Source organism: Opisthocomus hoazin, chromosome 2 (genome assembly GCF_030867145.1).
Source record: "Opisthocomus hoazin isolate bOpiHoa1 chromosome 2, bOpiHoa1.hap1, whole genome shotgun sequence".
Lineage (NCBI taxonomy): Eukaryota > Metazoa > Chordata > Aves > Opisthocomiformes > Opisthocomidae > Opisthocomus > Opisthocomus hoazin.
Genome location: NC_134415.1, coordinates 82,419,302 through 82,442,631, shown reverse-complemented (window position 1 = coordinate 82,442,631; position 23,330 = coordinate 82,419,302).

Below are 23,330 nucleotides of genomic sequence, written 5' to 3'. Positions count from 1 at the left end.
AGGGGACTGGAACATCCTCCCTACGAGGAGAGGCTGAGGGAGCTGGGCTTGTTCAGCCTGAAGAAGAGAAGGCTGCGAGGGGACCTAATAAATGCTTACAAATATCTGAAGGGTGGGTGTCAGGAGGATGGGGCCAAACTCTTTTCAGTAGTGCCCAGCAACAGGACAAAGGGCAATGGGCACAAGCTGAAGCACAGGAAGTTCCGTCTGAACATGAGGAAGAACTTCTTCCCTCTGAGGGTGATGGAGCACTGGAACAGGCTGCCCAGGGAGGCTGTGGAGTCCCCTTCTCTGGAGATATTCAGGACCCGCCTGGATGCGGTCCTGTACAGCCTACTGTAGGTGACCCTGCTTAGGCAGGAGGGTTGGACTAGATGACCCACAGAGGTCCCTTCCAACCCCTACCATTCTGTGATTCTGTGAGAACAATGCCTTTACCGATACTCATTTCAGCTTAAACAGCATTGAAATAAACAAGAGCAACCCATATGACCAGTCATGCTCCTCCTCTCCAGCACATTCACTCTTCACAAGCACATTCACACTAGTAGGTCTCTCGAAACGTGGTTTAGCTGTTAGGTCCACGTGGTATAACTATGTTGGACCTCTTTGTCCAGCCACTGACTCAGATCTTGGCTTTTTTCTTGTGGATGGTGTCCTCTCACTCCCTGGGTAGTTCAGTTCCAGGTTGGCTAGTAGAACTAAGACATAAACAAAAACATAGAGAGCATAAAGAACACATGCAGACAGGAAAAATAAAGTTCGGAACCTGACTCTTATGCAGGGCTTGGTCATATAATCATGCTGACCAACAAGCTGGTTATACATGATCAAACTCTTATATTGTCCCTTAATTTCCACACACTTATTTCTCTTAATCCTCATACTTTTTCCTCACTTTCCTTTTCTTAATTATTCTGTAATACATTCCACTGACTCACGCAATCCCCTTAAAACATACCACAGTAAGCTTTAAACTGTGCCGTGTAACTTCCCCCCCCCAATATCCCATCCTTTCTTATCAGTTACACAATTCTAGCTGAAGCTCTTCAAGGCTATTCCTTCAATAGCCTATCAGATAGAAACCTGAGCATTCTGCTCTTTGTTATGGTCACTGATATCTACTGCTCCATAGCGCTTGTGGTTTTTTTGCTTTCACGCTTTATTACTATTAACCAGATATGAAAGGAGACATCCTTGTAAGACAGATGTTCTTGTATATGAGACATCAGGTTTGTGGAGCAGAATCAGTATAACCACAGTACATTTTTACTCGAGTGATGCATATGTGGTTTAGGAAGAGAAAGTCTAGCTTACCAGCCAAAACTTTTATTGAGAAGCCTAAGCAAGTAGAAAGAGTAGCTGTTTGAGACATGCCCTATTCACACAGAAGCTATTCTAAAGCGCTCAGTTGTTGGGGGATGTTGGAGCTCCTACAATTTCACCATAGCAACAGACCCTTACTGCCAGAGAACTTTTCATTACCCAATGCAATATATGAAATTAAATCTAACACAGTTCTTGCCACTTCTTTCTAAATCTAAGCCCTATCCATGAAAAATCAGCTGCAGAGGAGTTCTTTAATAAACTTCTCAAAATCTCTGACATTTCTCTATATTCAGGACAGAATTTCTGTATGGGGGGCATGGGCTTCTGTCGTTTATTAAAATTGTAAGTTTTGAAGGTTGATTTGTTTGGTTTTGATTCAATAGGGTTTACTGGGTAAAGGTTGACATTTTGTGAATGTCGTGACCACCTCAGAGGATACCACTCATGTAGATCTCTTGAGCTAGAATTATACCAACTAACATTGGTCTTGAGAGCATGGTAGCCATGGAAACATGGAGCTTCCCATGGTCTGCTAAAATTGCATAGATGGCTGGCCTGCACAGAGCTGCTGTGAGCAGGACCTGAGGTAGCTCCTGAAAAACTAACTGATCTACTTAGGTTTTGGTGAATGCAGCACAGACAACAGCCAATCATACCCCTTCAGCGGACTGAGTATCTGACAGGTTTCCCATTTACAAGCTGACCAAGATATAATACGATGTGGTGTTTACAGGATGTTTCAGAGGAACTACTGCTCTCAGAAATGTGAACTGTAAGAAACACTTTAGCCATATTTAACAAAGCCTGATGACCAAATATAAAAATGTTCCTAAAACTTCTGAAGATGTGTAGTATGGGTCTACATTCTTCTTTGCAACTTACTCCACCTATGTTATTTACTTACACAATATAAAAAGCTCATAACTTTCAATGCTTATGAAAAAAAGTGACTTCCAGAATACTTAAAAAAACATTATCTGATATGGGTAGGTTTTGCACCTTTGTTCCTTTCTCACATGCAGACTATGAACTCAGAAACAGTTGCAGGTAAATTCTGTTTAGAAAGAGTGCAGTAAGTGGCTTTGATTTCTGAGAGTCGATAGATATATAAACAACTAAATGTAATATAAACACTTCTTGCTTTATTCCAATAAGTGATATTTATGTGAGGGGAAAAAAAACAGTTTCATCTTCACATCCCTCTGATTAGAGCTGATACTTTCATTTAGATTCTAGCTAATGAAGTCTCTAAGCTATGAAACCACAAATGCAAACTTTGAGGTGATTAAAGCCTTAGGCCTATTACCATAGAAAACGACCTTATTTAGGAAACAAGAACAATTTGATGATAATGGATTTGGAAAAACAACAGACCAAAGACCTTTCTTAATGTTTATTTACTTTTCTCTGTGGAAACAAGAGTTTGTTTACAAGTATTGTTCTCATTACATATTCTAAATAGTAATGTGTGCGTTTAATTGAACTGCATTTAATTGAATTGCATTATATTTAATTACAGTTAATTAGAATAGCTATTTAGCTATGTGTTCCTACATAGCTCTAATCTGATGCTCAGGCCCAGAACCATGAAAGGTCTGAAATATGCAAAGTCTGACCTAGCCCAATTTTAGAGTAGAGATCTAAAGTGTGTTTTGTTGAAAGTTCAGTGTGAATCTTGGGTACTTAAAATCTATAGAAGCTTCAGTATTTGTTTTGAAGTACCTTAACTCCCAAAAATGTCTGCCCTAGTTAAGGCTTGGAGTCGTTGCCATTTTTGCAATGCTGAGATCTCTATTCTTTTTTGCAGCTCAGCCTGGCCAGAACTCCCAAAGTAAATGATATTCTGGTTCAGGCCAAATCATCCTTACAAGCCCTGTTTTGGCATGTCTAGCATATATTAATAAAATAGTCGTGCACAGAACAGAGAAGCTACAGCTGCTTCTATTAAAAAACAGAGTTAAAAGAATGTATTTTACCCCTTTCGTAAAGAAAACTGAAGGTATATTGCACAGACATGATACCGATGAACTTAATTCTGTGCCCACATCAGCCAGAGACATTTTACAATTATCTACATTTGCAAAATCATACAGGGACAGTAAGTGAAAGCTAGAAGTTAGGCTTTTGTGAGCAAATATTGACACCCTCCCCCCCAACACCTTTTTCTTATGTTAAAAAAAAATAGGGGGGGACAACTAATCAGTAGTGATTAGTGATCACTGTTGTCTGTGCAAGAATATACCATTTGGGCTGAAATTCCTTCCTTCCTCCTTTTACTCTCACAACCCAAAAATATCAGGCAAGGAATTCAGTCTTGTTCTGGGAATTACCAGGCAACCTAGTACTGACATGTCTCTGACAGGTTTTAGTTTCTAATATCTCTATAAAAACTAGATATGTTGTCGCTGATAATTTATGCACATTATATCAAATTAGTATAAAATTACTTCTATTATTAGACAAAAGTTATGTGATTTTTTCTAATGTTTTCCTACCAGATAATCTGTACACAGTTTTAACATTTGAATGATATGGAATCATGAGGAACAAATATGAGATGTTTTACTCATTTTACTTACATCAAGACATAGAAATTGTGGAAATACCGGTATCAAAGACACAAAAAGGAAGAATCAGATGACAGCAAAACACCTACTTAGATTAACTGCAGAATAAAAAAAAAAAAAAAAAAAAAAAAAAATGAGACCATGTGGATTTATGGTATCCTTTACTTTAAAAATAGAAAAAGAAAATATTTAAATTTTAACTTTTTTTCTTTGAACATAGCAGTAACTCCTTAATGCTAAAAGGAAAGAGCTTGAAAATAGTCTTTTTTATGTGAAAGTGTAACAAAACCTGTGTCCTGCATTATTCTTGTTATGTAGATAAACATTTTGCAGTTGGCTGTATTTGGTTAAATGAACATAGCCCAAAGAAATGACATGAAACACCCAGGGCAGAAACCGCAATGGAAAAAGAGCTTTGAATTTATACCATTTTTGAGCATTTGTAGTAAATATACTTACCATAGCCCAAAAAAATCCCAATTTCATAAGCAGTGAATGTGCAAGAAAAAGGGAACGAAAATAAATCAGAATTAATTTTGCTTTTTTAATATGCTACATTTAGAGGTTTTGAAATGTTTATGAACAATCAGAGCTGTAGTGCTAGACAGTGCACAAACATAACTATGAATCAGTCTTATCTAAAAATATTACAACTCGTTCCTATCAGATGAGCAGGAATCCATAGATAACTTTCTAGTTAACATTTCTAGCTTTCCTCTTTATTTTGATTTGTTTTGTTTTTGAAGGACAACTTCTAAAGATAGCATCATCATTTTAACCAATCTTTATATTTCAAGACAGTTTCCTCAGAAGCATGTATTAGTTTTAATTTGCTTATTTAATGCTCTTCCTTTGGAGGTTTCCCAAAAGCCTCTGAAAATATGCATATACTTATGCTGCGTTTGTTGCTTTTTATCACTTTGGAATAGAAACACAGAGAATTTTGAGTCAATTAATGATACTTTCAAGATGAAACTAAAACCCTTGGCATAAGATTTCATCTGTGTGTGATCCAAGGCCAGCTTGGTTTAACACAGCTGTGTGATGTTAATTCAGTTTTGTTGAAAGAATCATTGTGAAGGTGTGAAAAATTATATGAGCTAAAAGAATTAGAGGTAAGAAATGTAAAAACACAGACGTGTAATCATGAAGATAGCAATTATTAGGAGCTTAAAGACACAGGAGGAATAATACTAGCTGGAAGCTATAAAAACTTAAGGAAATAAACAAATAATCGAAAGATGGTAACTTGAAAACATCAATGACCAACATTCTTCAAGGCATGGTGGATCATTCTCCATTGATGATGACTACCCAACCAGCAGAAACTCATTGAATGTCTTGTTTTGGGCTGGTGAGCATGTTAATGTGTAGCCTAGGTGTTTGTTAGTGATTTGGTACCTGCTATATACAATATAATATAAATAATTGCACTTTACACTGCAAAGCTGTACAAATCTTGCCCAAAGTCTCTTAATGTGCTACAAAAGTCACCCAATGAAATTGTCCCAGAGAAGAATTGCAAGATTTCTGCTGAAACTGTGCTGAAGTAATGTGACTTCTCAAACAGGAAAACACCATTGCCTTTTCTTCCTAGCAGTCATATTCTGACAAAAGATTAAAGAAAGTTGACAATGAACATCCATAAAATAAGGACTGACATTTACTGCTTACCCAGTCACAGCAAATGTCACTCTTTCTTTCAAGCAAGCAAACTCATGGGGAGAAGCATATATAAAATATTCACAGCAGTCCTAGTCTCACAGAGAATTTATGGAAAAAAAATGACACCACAAAAACCTTTGGTAAAGTCAGACAAAGTAAACAAAACATTGGCTCATCCACTAGATTGGACATGTTATATAGTATAAAATATCAAGCTGTATATATTTCTAATATACATGTTTACTGTTGGTAATTTTGCAAGAGTGTTAACTTTTGCTGAATTGACTCCTTCAGATTCTCCTTAAAATAATCTCACAAGCAGAGGGCTGAATAGAATTCCCCTCTTCACATGTAAGTCCCAGTATAAGAAAATCCACTGCCAGAGGAGACCAAGGGACAGATTCTGGTCCACACTTACATTTAGCCACTGTTACATCAGCTTTAGTAGCAGACCTGAAACCCTACCTATCTCAGAGTTCTTTTGATTTGACATAAATAAGCTTTAAAGGAATTTAAGTTACTCACCCAGCTTTGTACCAGTACTATTTAAGACCCATTTGTCAGCAGACCAGGGTACAAATGTTCTCACTGTTCCAAAGTGTGCAAATGCTACTTGAGATTTATTAAAAGGTCTGAAGAAGGCTACCTTTTTTTTACAAAGTTACACAAGCCTGAGGTTTCACCAGTTCCATGAGAACTGGATAAGCACAACATGCAGCATAAAGCCACTTTTGCCTGTTTTCTTTGAATCCTGTAATACTTACTGGAGCCAACGGAGGGCTGATGATCAGAGTGCATATGTGTTCTTGAGAAAGAACAGAGAACAGAGAAGCAGATAACATTCTGGTACAAATTTAGTGACTAGAATAGGTCTGGCTGAAACATTCCTACCAAAGTCTTTTTTGAAAGAAAACCAGATTTTCAGTAAAATGATCCCTATCACCTATTACCAACATTCCCCAGAGCAAACTAGCAGCTTTCTCTGAAAAACAGGAAAATTTTTGGGTCAGCAGGGACAGAGGGAAAGGAGGTGTGTAAGTGGAAATGTTGATTTTTTTTTAATTTATCTATATTAATTAGATGAAAATGTTTTGACATCCCCACTAAAAATTTAGGGTTTTTTTTCTTTTTGGAACAAAGTAATTCAGAAAACGTTTTATAAAGTTTTATGACATTTAAAGATCATCGAAATCTTTCCTGTCTCCTGTTGCCTCTTGCTTAAGAACACTTAGCTGTGACATTTGTTCTCTGTATCATCAAAGGACTGAGCAGAAACAACGCCATGCTGCTTAGTGGTTTTACCATACAACTAGTATCAACTGCAAAGTAGCAAGAGCTGCTTTGTGAAACTGATAATACATTAATAATTTAAAAGAAAAAATCACAGAAATACTACAGTTCTTCATTTCCAAGAAGTCAGACTGAATTTAATTGAAGATTGCAAAAAGGAGAAATGAAAAACTTGTAAGTAAGATATATAGTGATGAGAGGATGCAAAAGCAATTAAAGGTAAATCCAAGGTAAATATGTGAACTGATGACATTAAAGTCATATCTGAATCTTTTTCACTCCCGAAGTTCACAGTTTAATGACTGAAATATTAACTCTGTTCTTGAGAGCGGTGCATCATCTGCAGTAGACATTTAACTCTGCCCACAGCAAGAAGTGTTAGATATGTCAGCTATTACACCAAACAAGTGCAGCTAGCAAACCTTATCAGCAATATTTGTTCAATATTTGACTTAAATTTTCTTTGAGTTTAAATGTTTTATAGAATAATATTATTGAGGGGAACTTTTTGCTGGGAGACAGAGTGTAAAAAATATTTGCAAAAATAGCAAATGTTTGTTGGTTGAAGTTTGTACACAGGAACCCTAATCATGGAGTTACTCATCCAGTTTGCAAACACAGTGTGCATTCTTACATAATTTAGCAGCAGTTCACAAGCATCTAAATGTGGGAGTATCTAGAGGTTAACAGAACAAGATATTGGTCCATGCCATATAGCTGGCTTATCTGTGAGACCCATCTACCACTGGAGAAGACAGAACAAACCACAGTGATAGGAATTATCCTTACATTCAAAACAAACTATTCAGCAAACTTTTCATAAGTCAGATTTTCACTGAATCAACTAGAAAATTTGCCTGTACAAGGATTCTTACAACAAGTCTTCAATACCTGTAGTTATGCATGTGGAGAAAAAAAATTGCACATTTCAAGCAATGTTTCTATTTAAATATGTTATTTAAAAATTGTCCTATTTACAGCTGCAAATTTGAAGCACATGACCTGGTTTTCCCAGGGATTGTTCAGAGCTTTAATTCATTCCCATTGTAAAATGTTTGTTCTTTTATTATGTTCACTGTCAAAAATACTTAATTTCTTTTTTTGATTACCTAATTATTTTTTGCCATTGCCTGATTACTATTTTGGAATGTGCTGTTATCCGTTTGTTTGCATATGCTTAATTTTTCAATAATCTTTCTGACATCTAGTTCTTTATTTTCCCCTCACTTGCACGGAATTGTCTAGAATGGTTTTAGTCAGCTTATATAAGTGTTTGCTTACAGAGATTTATTTTTTATACCTGCTTTTCTGTGCTGCCTTAATAATTCCTGTTAGAAATGTTATTTAAGTAGCCTTGCAATTCTTCTTTCTGAGTTTTTGAAGTGCTTTATGATAACTTTGTGTATCAAGGCTGCAAGGGCAGTCTGTTAAACCACAGTGTACTTATTCTTTGAGTTTCTGAAGACGTAGGTATTATACTTTTCATCCTTTGCAAAAGTGTTTTGATGTAGTGAATGCTCAGTTCTTTGCTGGTCTGTATCTGATATAACTTTTTCACTGTTAACCTTTTACTTTTTTACTTTTATTTATGGCAACACAGCTTTATATACACAAAATGTAGAACAGAATTACAGGAACATGAAAATGTACAAGGCAGAAAACAGAAGAACCTTCCTTACCTTAATAACTCATGAATGGACAAGTCCACAGGCAGTATAATTGTGACTACTATCTTCTAAGGCACAGTGGAATTCTTCAGTTTAATTAGTTAAAATATTACTGTCTGTCCTTTGATTGCGTTAGCACAGATGCTGCCAGATATCAAGGGCACCTAATTGTTACTAAGCAATTTAGACAACTGGGTGATTTTTTTGTTCTGATTACAAAATATGTCCTGTATGTTTTAGTGTACTGAGAAGTGACATCTGCATCCATATTTACTGTTACACCAAAACATGTGGGTGAGAGATTATAACCCAGAATTAATGGGGAAAAATGGATGCAGATGGAAAGCAAAGAGCAGGGATATCCAAACAAGAGAGACCTCAGAATAATCTGAAAGGTTGAAAGGAATTGTGTCTCAAACATACATACGTAAATGTTTGCAGCCTGGGAAACATGCAGGAGGAACTAGACCTCCTCATGAGTTCACAGAACTGTGAAATCAGCAGAATAACTGAGAGCTGGTAGGACAGCTCTATATGGCTGGTGTGCTATGATGGATGAGAACAAAGAATGATGAGCAAGGAAGATGAGGAGGTGAGCGTTTCCTTTATGTGAAGGAACAGCTTGGATGTACAAAGATCTGTTATGAGATGGACAACAGATTGACTGAGACTTTGTGGGTCAGGATTAGAAGAGAGGCTAGTAAAAGTGACATTGTGGTGAGAGATTGCTACAGACCACCTGATTAGGGTAAGGAAGTGGATGAAACCTTCCTTAAACAGCTGAAAAAATATCTGCATCACAGACCCCAGTTCTCATGGCGGACTTCAATCTCTTTGTTATCCGCTAGAAGTCGTATCGGGCAGAAATATTAAGGACAGAGTAATGATTGGGTCCTAGTGACATTGTTTAATTTTAAGCCCGACTACCTGATATAAACAATGCATGCCTTAGTAACATTTATGCCCTTGGAAAGGAGCTAACAGACTGATAAAAGGGCAACATCCAGCCCAGAAGGTGCCAAAAGCTGGATGACTGCCGAAGAAGCATGAAGTTAACAAAGACCTAAGGTAACTAAGAAAAAGGTAAAGGCAGCAGGGGGAGATCAGGACCACCGACTCAATTCAGAACCAGAAAGACTGCACGCCCCCAGATTGCGAGCATGCTTAGTTAAGTAAGGAAGGAATACAGCTCTAAGATAAGTGTGTAATGCGATGAACCAATCAGAAAGTAATGAGTAATATCTTTTTTTTTGTAAGAGTATATAGTCCTTGGGAGTCTCCTAAGCATTGTGTTAGCTTTGTGGAATGATCACCTAGCACCCATATCTGCACAAATGTGCAATAAAGACAATACCTCAACTCGGTGTGTATATCAGCATAGTGCACACCAGGTGAACGGCCCCACTTTTGGGACAACAGAGGGCAACATGGTGGGATGTGAGCAGTCAAGAAGATGTCTGAAAGATGTTGGGGACAACTGGTTAAACAGATGGCAGTGCACAACTGTATCCTCTATTCACTAAGAAGGAGCAACTGATTGGAAATGAGTAGTTTAGTGGAAGCCTTGGCTGTAGATGAGTTCTAGATTCTGGGAGAGTGAGGAAGGCCCTGAATTTTAGGGTATCAGAGTTCAGCTTATTCAAGAAACAGGTAAGTGGAAGGTTGTCCTCAGTTCGGCCAGGACAGGGTTAATTTTCACCAGAAGCCAGACAGGCTGACCCAAACTGGCCAAACAAAACAGTTTATTTGATACCATGTGCCATCATGCTTGGTTCCAGGTGGGGGAGCTGACCGGGGGGAAAGTTGCTCACAGCTCGAGAGCGCGCGGGGCATCGGGTGGTACAAGTCGCTCTGTTTATTTCACTGGTTGTTTTGTATATTCTTCTTATCAGTATTGTTGTTTTTACTGTTCATTTGCCATTCTGTTAAACTGCCCTTATCCCTATCCATAAGGGGTTCGCGGGGCATCGGGTGGTACAAGTCGCTCTGTTTATTTCACTGGTTGTTTTGTATATTCTTCTTATCAGTATTGTTGTTTTTACTGTTCATTTGCCATTCTGTTAAACTGCCCTTATCCCTATCCATAAGGGGTTTTTTTGCCTTTTTCTTTCCATTCTCCTCCCCAGCAGGGGTGATGTGGGAAATTGAAAATTAGTTCAATTTTGCTATAGCTTTAGTTTAATTTTGTTATATAACTTTTCATCTATGTTAAGGTAAGAGTTAAACACTGTTATTTAATTTAGTTCTGCTCTTTGTAATCTTGCTAACAAGGACTGTTGTGGCTCAAATGTAGCAAACAAGGACTGCTTGCGAGACAAATGAAGAGAAACAAGGACAGATAACCAGAACTTTGTTGTCTGTAAGAAGCAACTCACTAGCTGAAACTGTTTCTATTGTTTGAGACTCAGTCAACACAGACAACTCAGGAATTTTTGAGCCAAAGGTGAAAGCACACAGCGAGGAAGACTACAAGCCTTCATCCAGAAGACCCCCACAGATGACCACCAGACAACACTGCGCAAGTGCTAAAGGGGGGGTGGAGTATGATAATGAATTTCTAGAAATAATTACAATAATCCAACCTACTTAGATAAGCTTTGTAATAAATAGGTGCATTCTTTGTGACTTGGTGTGCAAGTTAGGAGGAGCGATCTCCCTTGCACACAGCGCCGCAATAAACATACCTGCTTTATAACTCTCTGAGTTGTGAAGTTTGATTCGGCACGTCAGGGGGAGGGACAGTAGAGCAACCATGTGGTCCTTTGTTGTGGGCCACGGGCCAAAATTATAACAAAGGCAAAAGGGAAATGCTAAAGGAACTCAGGAAAAGCTGGCAGATCTTTTAAGGATAGCATCTTCCAAGCACAAAGGCAATCCCACAGAATACTCGGGGAGACAAGTAGACATATCAGGAGACTGACTTGGCTAAACTGAGAATTCATAACAGACAGCAAATGCAAAAGAACTTTATAGAGGAACTGGAAGCAGGGACATGTGGAATTTAGAAGAATCACCATGTAGGGATAGTGTCCAGAAAGCCAAAACCAAACTGAAGCTGAGACTGGCAAGGGACATCAAGAGAAGTTTCTACTGCTGCATTAGTATTAAAAGGTTGAACAAGGAAAATATTGGCCAGTTGATGAATGGAGTGGATGATTTAGTGACAGCAGACAGATATGGCTGAGATACCCAGTGCCTTTTTTGCCAGTCTTCATTGGTAAGTCCTCCCAGGCCTCTGTGCTTAGTGTAAGGGTTGAAGGAGGAGAACAAGCAAAGAGCAAGAGGATCAAGGGAGAGTTTACCTGAGAGCTAAACCCATAGAAATTCATAAAACTAGATGGGCTGTATTGAGATGTGTTGAGAGAACTGGTCAATATGCTTGCAAGTCTTCTTTCTAACATCTTATAAAGTTCATGGAGACTGGGTGAGGTCTCTGGAAACTAGAAAAAGGCAACCATGGCACCCATCTTCAGAAAAGATGAAGACAATAATCCAGGGATCTACAGGCCAATCAGCCTCATTTTGGTGCCTGGAAAAATCACAGAATAAGTCCTCCTGGAACACATTTAAGGACACACAAAGGTGAAGGTGACTGTGTACCATCAGTATGGCTTTACCAACCATGCCTCATCATCCTGATTGCCTTCTATGATATAATGACCAGTTTTGTGAATAAGGGAGGAGCCTTGACTTTAAAAGGGCTTTCAACACTGTCTCCCATAGTGTTGGTATATCCAAGGTTAGTCATTGCGGTTTGGATGTGTGGGTAATTAGACTGGTAAAAATCTGGTTGAGCAGTTGGACTCGGAAGGTAGCAGTTAATGGGTCATACTAAACCTGGAAGCTGTTAACAAATGGGGTACAGTACAGGTCTCTTCCTGGGCATGTCTTCTTTAATGTCTCTATCAGTGACCAGGTGAAGGAGTGCTCGATTGTGAAGTTTGTAGGTGACACTGGCCTGGTGAGACTGCATGATAACTTAAGGGCAGGTCCAAAAGGGTGCAGACAGATTGGAAGAATAGGCCAACAGCAACCTGGTGATATCAAACAAGAATATCCCAAGTCCTGCACTCAAAGAGGAAGAAGCTCTTTTAATGATACAGGCTGGGGACTGTCTGGCTGGGGAACTCAGGCTGTGCAGAAAAGGCTTTGGGGTTCCTGGTGCACAGCAAGCTGCGCATGAGCCAGCAGCGGGGCATGACAGCAAAGAGGGCCAACACTATCTAGGACTGTATTAGAATATGCACAGTCTGTCATTCAAAGCAAGTGCTTACTCTCCCTCACTCTGCACTAATTAGATCACATGTTGATACTGCATCCAGTTCGGGGGCACTGAGTAGAAGAAAGACATTGCTAACACAGAGAGAGTTCAGCATAGGTCATTGAGACAGTCGGGAGCTGCAGCACTTTCTTTGTGAGGACAGGCTGAGGGAGCAGGGCTGGTTCAGCCTGGAGACAGCTCTGGAGGGACCTAACAAGGCCCATCAGTAACTATAGGGAGGCTACCAAGAAGATGGAAGAAGGCTCTTCAGTAGCACACAGATCTCATGGAATGAGAGGCAACAGGCATAAACTGGAACAGGAAAGGATCAGAGTGGATATAAGAAAGACTTTATTTGCTATGAAGGCAGTCAAGAAGAAGAGCAGGCTGTCCAGTGAGGCTGTGTAGTCTCTATAACTGGAGGTATTCCAGGCTTACTGGAAAAAGCCTGAGCAACCTGAGAGCTGACCTCACAGCTAACCCTACTATGGTAAGGGAGTTGGAATAGAGACTTCCTGAGGTACCTTCTGCACTGAATTACTCTGTGATTCTGTGATTCATGAGGAGGTAATTGTCTAAATAGTTGTGACGTTCAATGAGTCAACATCTGGAGCCACCCTTTTACTTTGTTATGATCAAAACATTATTTACTAACATCCTAAAGCTGTAAACATAGCCATTCAGATGAATAAATGACTATGTGTCAAAAAATCCAGTATATTTAAGATAGTTATTTGAAGTGGCCAGAATACAGTCCTTCAGTCAGACACAGTTATTACTTATTACCACATATATGAGATTATGATATTAAAAAAATATTTAAGCAGAAAAATGGGAAAACACGTGGCCCTGACCATCACTACCTTCCCCAGTTAGCAGCAGCATGATTCCCCTAAAACAGCACAGCAAAGGGAAGTCTGCATACATACATGAATTACTCTGCCTTCATTCACTTGGAAACTGCTTCTGGAATAGTTTGTTGATAAGTACGGATTTACATAGTAAATATTATAGCGAATCTTTCTAGCTGACATTTTCTGCTATATCAAAGCATGCTCAGGGGATGGTATGAGAGGAAGATACTGCAAGTGTAGTGCTTCTTCGACCCATTTTGTAAAAAAATGTGAATCTCAGATGAGAAACCCTATCACACACTGTACGTGCAAAACTGTTCTTCCTGAGGAGCCCACACCTCCACAAAGAAAAGACAGTGGATTAGAATTGACTTTAACTTCTTTAGCTTCACACTAGAGCTTTTGATGGGAGAACTTAACATTAGCTAAATATGGAATAAAATTATGATATCATGACCACAGAGATTTAAAGTTATTCTAAGAGAGTATATCAATGCTCCGTACTGCTTTTCTAATCCGTATCTTGATTTTTGCAGATTTATGCCAAAGAATGTTTGTGAATAGTCACTTTCAGGTACAAGTTTTACTACTGTTTATCAAACCCATTCTCTTCCTATCTTTTTCTTCAAAAGTGCAAGTTAACCTGAATCATTGTCATCATGTCAAATCCCAAATCTAAATTGTGGGTTGAGAAATTCAAGTATATTTCACCTTGGTGATGGTTAAACAACTACATATTACACATCATATATAACATGCTGAAGTGACTTGAACTATGCATGTCGTATAACATGCTGAAGTGAGTTGAACTAGTCATATAACAAGGTGAGAGAACGTGGTTCACTTTATTATAACAAACATCTCTAATTCAGTCTTGATAGTTAAAATCCTCTGCAGGTGGAGGAAAAGCTGAAATTTGTGAAAGAATTGTTTTGAAGTGTATTTACCTTTTTTTAAATTATGGATAGAGGTCAAGAAAGAGAGCAGAACAGATACTGTGTAAAGTCTTAAAAGAATTGTCCAAGAGAATCATTGAAGATCTTTGTTTATTTGTTCTAGGTTAAAATTTATGTGTTATATCAGCAGTACTTTGGGTGTTCTGTAAGAGTTTTTTTAGAAAGTTCTGAAATAACATTATGGTAGAACATTTTAGGACAGTAAATATAAGCATAAAACATAAACATCTACTGATTATTTCCTTTCAAACCAGCTTTTCAGCAGCTCTATAGCAGAGCTGAAAACCTGATCCAATCTACTTTCCTGAATTTCTCAGGAACAGGTAATAAGACCCATACCTTCCCCACTTTAGATATTAGGATATTTTAAGGGGTGTTAAATTTTCAAGGTTTTATAATCACACAGTAACTTTGAAATGTTTTTGCCTCTAGGGACCGTGATTGAAATAAAGATTTCTCTGAAAGTCATGCGTGAGTTAATTAATATATTAACCTACAATATCTTGAGAAGTAGGTACACAGAGTTCTAAGTAAACCTAGCTTCAGTAGGGTAATGGTAATTTTATTTCTCTTTGAGCTAGACTAGCCGATGGTCCTGTTATTACTCTCTCTTTTTCGTATTTCAAACATATCAAAGAAATATATAAACAGCCTATGGACACAAAGCATTTTTTAAATCTATTCCCACTTAAGAAATTCCTTTTATGCAATCAGTACTTTTGTAACTGCAACGAAAGAAGAGGAGAGGAGAGGAGAGGGGAGGAGAGGAGAGGAGAGGAGAGGGGAGGGGAGGAGAGGAGAGGGGAGGGGAGGGGAGGGGAGGGGAGGGGAGGGGAGGGGAGGGGAGGGGAGGGGAGGGGAGGGGAGGGGAGGAGAGGAGGAGGAGAGGAGAGGAGAGGAGAGGAGAGGAGAGGAGAGGAGAGGAGAGGAGAGGAGAGGAGAGGAGAGGAGAGGAGAGGAGAGGAGAGGAGAGGAGAGGAGAGGAGAGGAGAGGAGAGGAGAGGGGAGAGGGGAGGGGAGGGGAGGGGAGGAGAGGGGAGGGGAGGAGAGGGGAGGAGAGGAGAGGAGAGGAGAGGAGAGGAGAGGAGAGGAGAGGAGAGGAGAGGAGAGGAGAGGAGAGGAGAGGAGAGGAGAGGAGAGGAGAGGAGAGGAGAGGAGAGGAGAGGAGAGGAGAGGGGAGGAGAGGAGAGGAGAGGAGAGGAGAGGAGAGGAGAGGAGAGGAGAGGAGAGGAGAGGAGAGGAGAGGAGAGGAGAGGAGAGGAGAGGAGAGGAGAGGAGAGGAGAGGAGAGGAGAGGAGAGGAGAGGAGAGGAGAGGAGAGGAGAGGAGAGGAGAGGAGAGAGAGGAGAGGAGAGGAGAGGAGAGGAGAGATGGAAGACTTCAATTTCTACAGGGCTTTGCTACAACTTTTGACCCTCCTATCAAAAGCAAAAAGATAGACTCCTGCCAGAAAAGTAAGAAACAGATGCATTTTTCTACTCATCCAGTCTGGTTCCATACTTTGCAATCACTGCTAGACTGAAAAATGCTCCTTGTATAATAATTTGCACATTTCTTATGCTATTCTCTTTACAGGACGAAGCCCTCCTTCAGTAGTCTGCATAAATAGTGTGCAATTAAGTGGCAGTTGTTCAGATTTCACATTATCCTTTTATTAAGTATACAGCTTCGCCTTCTATACAGCAAAAATACCCTCTTCTGAAGTCATGGGCTCTCTTATATTGTTCTCCACTTCTATATTTGAGAATTTTACAGTTATTAACGAGCACGTGAGGTGTTTTTTATTATTTTCATATTCTGTTTAGAGAATGAAACTGCTCTATACCATCATCTATATTCAGATCACAGCTATCATTTAGTTCATTATTATTTTTGAATGCTGAATATTTACATCAGGGTGCAGGCAGACACTTTATGTACAGGCACTATTTAAAGCACTCCTTCCTTGGATTCACTGCTCTGGATTTACTGCTTTCATTCCCTGATCAATTCTGCTTGTCTCTGCCTGCCTGCTTTGTATATCTAACAGAGAAAAGGGAAAGAGTGCCTGTTGTGTGAATGTGTGTGTGTGTGTTTATACTGAGAGAAAGGAGCGCAAGGAAAAGTCTAGCTTGACAGTCCTGCTCAGCATTTCACAGGAAATCCATGGCATTTAGAGCCCTGTTCTCCAGGATATTGGTTTAGCATGCAGTTTGCACAACAGAGGGGTCTTAGAGATAATAACCTCCTCTGTTTGCTTCATTGCTGTTGAAGGAGCATGCTGTGTATCAAACAACAATGGGTTCTGTTGCATAAAAGAGGAAAAAAAAATCACTGTAGTTCTATTCTGTATCATGAAACACACACAAGGGAACTAAATAAGGATCCAGTAATGCTGGCATGTCATGCAATATGATGGCTATTTAATATATGAACACTTTTAACATAATTTGTCTGTGACTTTTCAAACTTTTAAAGAACAAGCTGTAAACCGCAGGAGTTTAGATGCATGACACACAGTGCATCAAATATAATGATTGCATGGATTATATAGAGGATTTAAGTCTGTAGACCCATAAATCATACCTGTGCCATTTGAGCTAATGAACTAGTTGATATCACTACTGGGTTTTCTTTCTCTGCATAGACAAGTTAGAATAGACACACATCATCAGTCAATATGCTGACTGTAGAAGAACACTGAACCTCACTAGGTCAGAGCTGTATTTTGTGTCTTGGAGAACACCATACACTATCCATTTTGCTTCACTTTCAACTGACCCTGTATTAATCCTTTTTCTACCCCCTACCCTTTTTTCAGGGCTAGCTTCCTTACTGAGGCTTCATATTAGGAAAATCCTATTTCTCACTTCAGGTTTTGGCTCACACGTTATCTTCAGCTCCCACTGAATCATGTCCCACCTCTCTCTGAGCCCTCTAGTTCCATATATTTGCTTTCTTTGTATACCAAAGGATTTATTTTGTTACCTCTGCATCACAATCTTAGTGCTAATGGGTCACAGGAGAATGTTTAATACTGCAAAACCGAAGTTTTAATTTTCCTAGCTGATGCCCTATAGACCAAAGCAACAAAAAAGCAGTTTTGAGAAAACTCCCATCAAGCTACTGCATCTGTCATCTGGAATATGTAGGGTACAAAAAGAAATTCCTTGATTTTCCTCTGATACTCAGTAAGTCTCTACTGAGAAAATTGAACAGAAAGTAATTATATCAGTCAGGTAGATTATTCAGAATAAAAGAGGAAAAGTAAATGCCTAAGAAGTTATCAAGTATTTTTTTCCGATGCATGTGGAATATTTTTCTATTTTTTCAATACAGGTTATAGTTTTTTTTAATCTAATCTGGTTTACAGGTATAAAACTTATTTTTATGAAAATTTGAATGGAGGCAGCATCCATGAATAGTATGAATAGAATTCAGTTCTCCAGGACTGAAAATTTGAACAGAGATGCAGAGAAATAAATACCAAAAGAGCTAGAGGCAAATAAAACCATCTTGGAATTGGGAATTCCACACCATAAACCCACCGTATGACAAATAAACAAAGTATCTGTACACATAAATTGAGGTTGATATAAATGTCATGGGTTTAACTGAAAACCTGAAGGGCAAATTAAAAAGCTATATCTTTTTTTTAGTAGTGGGAGTTAAATATCTCATGTACACACACCATAAAAAAGACCATCCGATCCAATATATCTCACGCCCATGGAAGCAATAGAAGCAGTTAGCTCTTTTTACAATTTTTTCCCTGTTCCTTCCTTTGCCCACCCACCCACTCCCTGCTTGCATCTGTTCTGCTGAGCTCTCTGGAGCTAATCTGATTCAAGGGGATGTTTCCTGCCCAATGGTTATTCTGCAACCTATGCACAAAAAGTACTCCTTGAGAAGCGTTCCCATGCTCTGCCTCTGCCTTTCCATGTCTGCTGCGTCGGGGATGTTTGGCAGCAGACCTAAATTGGGAATGATTCTGGCACAGCGGTAACACCAGGACCAGTGAGGCACTGTTGTATCTTTTAGTGCAGCATTAAGCTATTCTGACGCCAAACGTTGCTCATTCAGAACTAATTCAGTTCCAGCTGAAGTCAGCAGGAGTCTTCCATGAATTTCAGTGATCTTCATGTAAATCCAGGAAAAAGCAAACCCTTCTTTCTTCCTTGTATGAGGAAGAGAACAAAAATGGAAATGTTAATGATTGATTATATAGATCACTGTCAGTTCTGTGAGCTATGTATTATATATAACATATTAGGCTAACCCTAAGGAAAGTAGTTTGTGATGGGGAATAGAGATGACTAATTCTAGGTCCTGAGGTACTTGTTTTGATCACTTTGATGTGAATAGCTCTTGTGTTTCACTGGGTCTTGGTATGAGAGAGACAAAATTAGAAGCAAATTTTGCCTTAGATCTTCACTCACGGTGTCTATTGACTTAAATGAAAACTGATCTGATGTAGCTATGGCAGAATTTTTTCTTTACAATTCTGAATTTTAGTAGAATATATATTAATGTCCTAAGGTGCTATGTTCACTTTTCCAATGTTGTTTTTACTTGCCAGTTGTTATTTTTAATGTTTTTAAAATAAATATGTGTTCCCAGAAGCAAAATAAATTTTTAAAAATGCCTCTTTTCACTGTTTGTTATTTTTATTTTACATACTTGCATATTTTACTTTATTTTTTTTTTTACATATGCTATTGTGTATGTTTATGTACTAAAGGCTTGGTTACTAGAATTAGTGGCTTTTGAAGTCGTTAAGAATGTGGCCCTAAAGAACAACTTGAAAATGCACCTCAGATGACTATCAGAGCATTAGGCATAAATCACACATAAGTATATCTCTGTTGCATTCCCTAATAGATAGAATACTCAAGCAAACACAACAGAAGTGTAATTTGCAAAAGGCTGGAGTTACTCTAGAGATTAATTATCCAGTTGTTTTAGGGTTTGGTTGTTAGGGTTTTTTTGCAAACATTGCTGGCAGTGGACAGAAGTAAGGCAGAGTGAGACAAAAAGCCTTCCAAGCATTTAGGAAAACCTATGTCCTCTCCAGAGATGCTTGATCTATTTCTGGTAATACAATAAGCTGTTCCTTTGGCGAGAGAAGGTATGCTAGGTGGTTCACATCACACAATTTATTTACAAGACTTCAAGCTGCAACAGCTGCAACTCCACTCTTTGCTGGAAGATAGAGGGAATGCATCCAAGTGTAACATAAATATACAAGTCAGATGTGCCTCTGTCAGATACCATCCTCAAAGACATTTCACTTGGAATGGATGAGTTGAAATCTCCAGATATTATTTCACACTGAGAAAATACAATAATGAAAACAGCCCATCTAAAGATTAGATAGAGGGTTTATTTATTAATTTACCCTGGGATTCAACTAGCTTATATGCTAAAGGATCTTTTAAAGGACATTAGTAAAACAATCTATTTTGAACTTCTGTTTCTTTATCAAAGAAAACAGCCTTTCTATTTTGGATGACAACAGCTATCCAGCCAATAAAATATTTTTAGTGAAAGGTTAATTGTATAAGATACTTGTTTCATTTTAACAGTATTTGATTATCAAACACATGTTCCCTCATCTAGGCTGAATATTGGATTACCAATGGATAATTAGAAGTTCTTGCACATTAAGCTGTCTTGGCCAGTCCTGTTAGGATGAAATATGGCACATAAGAGGTATCTCACAAGAGATACACCAGAAGTAGCACAGTTTCCGTATAACACTTTTATACTTCCAGCTTAGAGCTAGAAATTCAAAATTACTTTGATTACACTTAGTGCCCTGTTGCCAAAATTAAGATTTTTCGGGATAAAGGAATTGGCAAGATTGCCACCCATTAAGCAACTGCCAACATAACCAAGGCCATGAAATGCTCCTTTTCAGACAAGTAATAGGATGGGCTCAGTGGTGCAGACTCCGATGTCCCCCTCGACTTTTGCCTTGGCCAGCAAGATTCTGCAGTAGCGGTGTTTCCAGCATTCCTGCTTCGTCATAAACAGCAGCAAATTGAGTATTCCTCCTTACAGTAACACAAGACTTAAATAAAGCTAAACGCTTGGTAGGTGAGAGTTCTGGCAGCGAATGTAATAAATGACTATGACATTAATTGAATTGAATTAATTTTTATTATCTTTTCACTTGCTTAATTAACGGAAAAGTGTAAAGGTAACACTGAGATTGTGAGGAGTTTTGAAAAGCATTTCAAGATTCCATTTCTTTGATTGTATGACTACATGAATTGCTCATGATCTTAAACAGCATTATTTACAGGAGTATGTACTTAATGAATTTATTCTAAAGAGTCCAGGTAATTAATTTTCAGCTAACCATTTAACATTTCTAGCCCTTTAATATTACAGGATTACCTGTTACTCCTTTCTAGCTAAAAGATGGCAACTGCAGTATTTAAATAACATACTATAGGATTTATATATAATAAAAATGTCCTTTCATTTCATAAATATTATTTTATTGCTATTATATATAATGTGTGTATATATGTATCTATGTATATTTATATTCATGCATGCATAGAAATCTAGGGAAACATGCACTAGAAAATATTACATTAATTGAGTTTTTTTAGTTTAGAAAAGATTCTGGAGACACAATGCTACACTATTCAAATACGTAGAGGAAGGCAGCAGTCTGGTTTCTGTATCTGTGATGGATTTTATAAGAAGCAGTAAGCTTAAATTACAGTAGAATAATTCAAGGGAAACTATCCAAACAAGAACAATTGTATTTTATTATATTTAATAATAAAAGTATTAACCTTTGCTTGCAGCTTATCTAGTAAACATTTTTAGTAATAAGTCAGCATGCAAAGCTGAATTTCTTTAACTGGATGCATAAATCACATCAAAAGACTCTGTTACTTGATCACATAATAAAAAAGCAGGTGTATGATGTAAATATTCATATTAATTAATTAAAAAATGGTTTCCTATAAATATTCACTACAATTCTTTCAAATTGTGACTATCTGGGAGAATATTCCTCTTGCAACTTTAGCAAATATTCATGTAATCCCCATTCACAGTAAAGAAGAGAATCAATTAAAAATTGAAACAAATATTTGAAGAAAATATCTGGCAGTGTTTTTGCAGCTCGACTTCTGTGCAATGATAATTGAATAGAAGAAGAGTGATCTGATAAATCGCATATCCACAAGAGAATTGGAAATATTCAGCAGAAGGAAGACAAAAGAAAATATTTCTAAGTTGTATATTCTACTTTCTTTAAAGTTCTGCTTGCTAATTGCACATGCTATTAAAAAAAATCAGTAATCAAGAGGTTCTGTTGACATTTATCAATGTAAGTTTATTTTTCCTCATGCAAACTGAGTGCAGACATAGGCAGTTCAGTTTAGTAAAGATTATCTGTTCTTTCCACTTGGTCATCTGGAATGTACGTTATTCAGAACTATTTTTACATCAACACATCATCATCTATGCATATCTATGTAATTAAAGAATATGTGGTATCCATATTCCACCAGAAAAAAAGCAAACACCCCTCCCAAACCAAACCAAGGAAGCTAGGTATTATTGCAACATTAAAAGAAATAGTATAATAATATATAATAATATAATAATAGTATAATAACACCGTTTAGGTATCAAATTTCACTTTTTTTCTCACAGGCCCAGAGGCGTGGAGAGATGTATTTCATGTAACTGATGAAATATCAGTAAAAAAGCAAAAAACTATTTTCACAGATTTTGAAATCCAGAAAAAAATAAATATGGGAAAAGGCTGCATTTGCTTTTTGAACAAGGTATCTGTTTTCTGTCTAAGGTGTTTGTAGATCACATGCTACTGTGGTATCAGAGCACCTAATTATTTTAATACAAGTGTCCCTGTGGGACATGAAATGGATATTTACACATGAAAAATTGAGACAAAATTGGACTGACCGCTTGAGCTACATGTATCTTGCATTAATTAAATGTTCACAGATGAGGTTCATCGAGACTAGTCACTTAAGTAGTGTGATGCTTATCGGCCAACAATAAATACCACAGACAATGTTATAAAAATCACACTTCTAATAAAGTGAAGTATTTCACTACATCTATCAAGAAAACCATAGAATCATAAAATCATTAAGGTTGGAAAAGACCTCTAAGATCATCAAGTCCAACCATCGAATGTGAATGTACATGTCAAAATTGATTTCTTACCTCATGTATGTTGTCTCCCTGAGGGCTGTCTCTGATTGGTTGCTTTGGTTAAGTTATGGAAAGTAAGTGGTTAGTAGCATCCAGAAAGAAGGAAGCCTAGTTTCCAGAACTTCCTTTGCCTGGAAAACCTTGATCCTACTTATCTGAAAAATAGGTATTGAGTTCAGTGAGAAAGTTAACCCTCGTGGGTGTGGAAGTGGTTTTGCTTTTTGGGCAAGGAGTCGAGACGCACAGAGTAAGAGTTAGAATGAGCAAGAGTAAGCACTTTTTCCTGGGGGAGTTTGGGGATGAAGGGGAGGTGGGAGCGAGAATGACAGTGGTAAATTAGTGGGGGAGCTGTGATGTGACAGCAGCTATGGGTGGGAGGCTGTGCTGGCATGGACAGGAACAACCACAGATGTGTGCCAACATCTCCCCATGGACCTGAGTGATGGACTTGTCCGTCCCTCTCACTACACTGCTGGGGCAGGGTGTATGGGAGGGTTGACTACCCACCACTGTTTTGTCTGCCATGAAGCGCAAAGCCCTGATGCAAAGGAG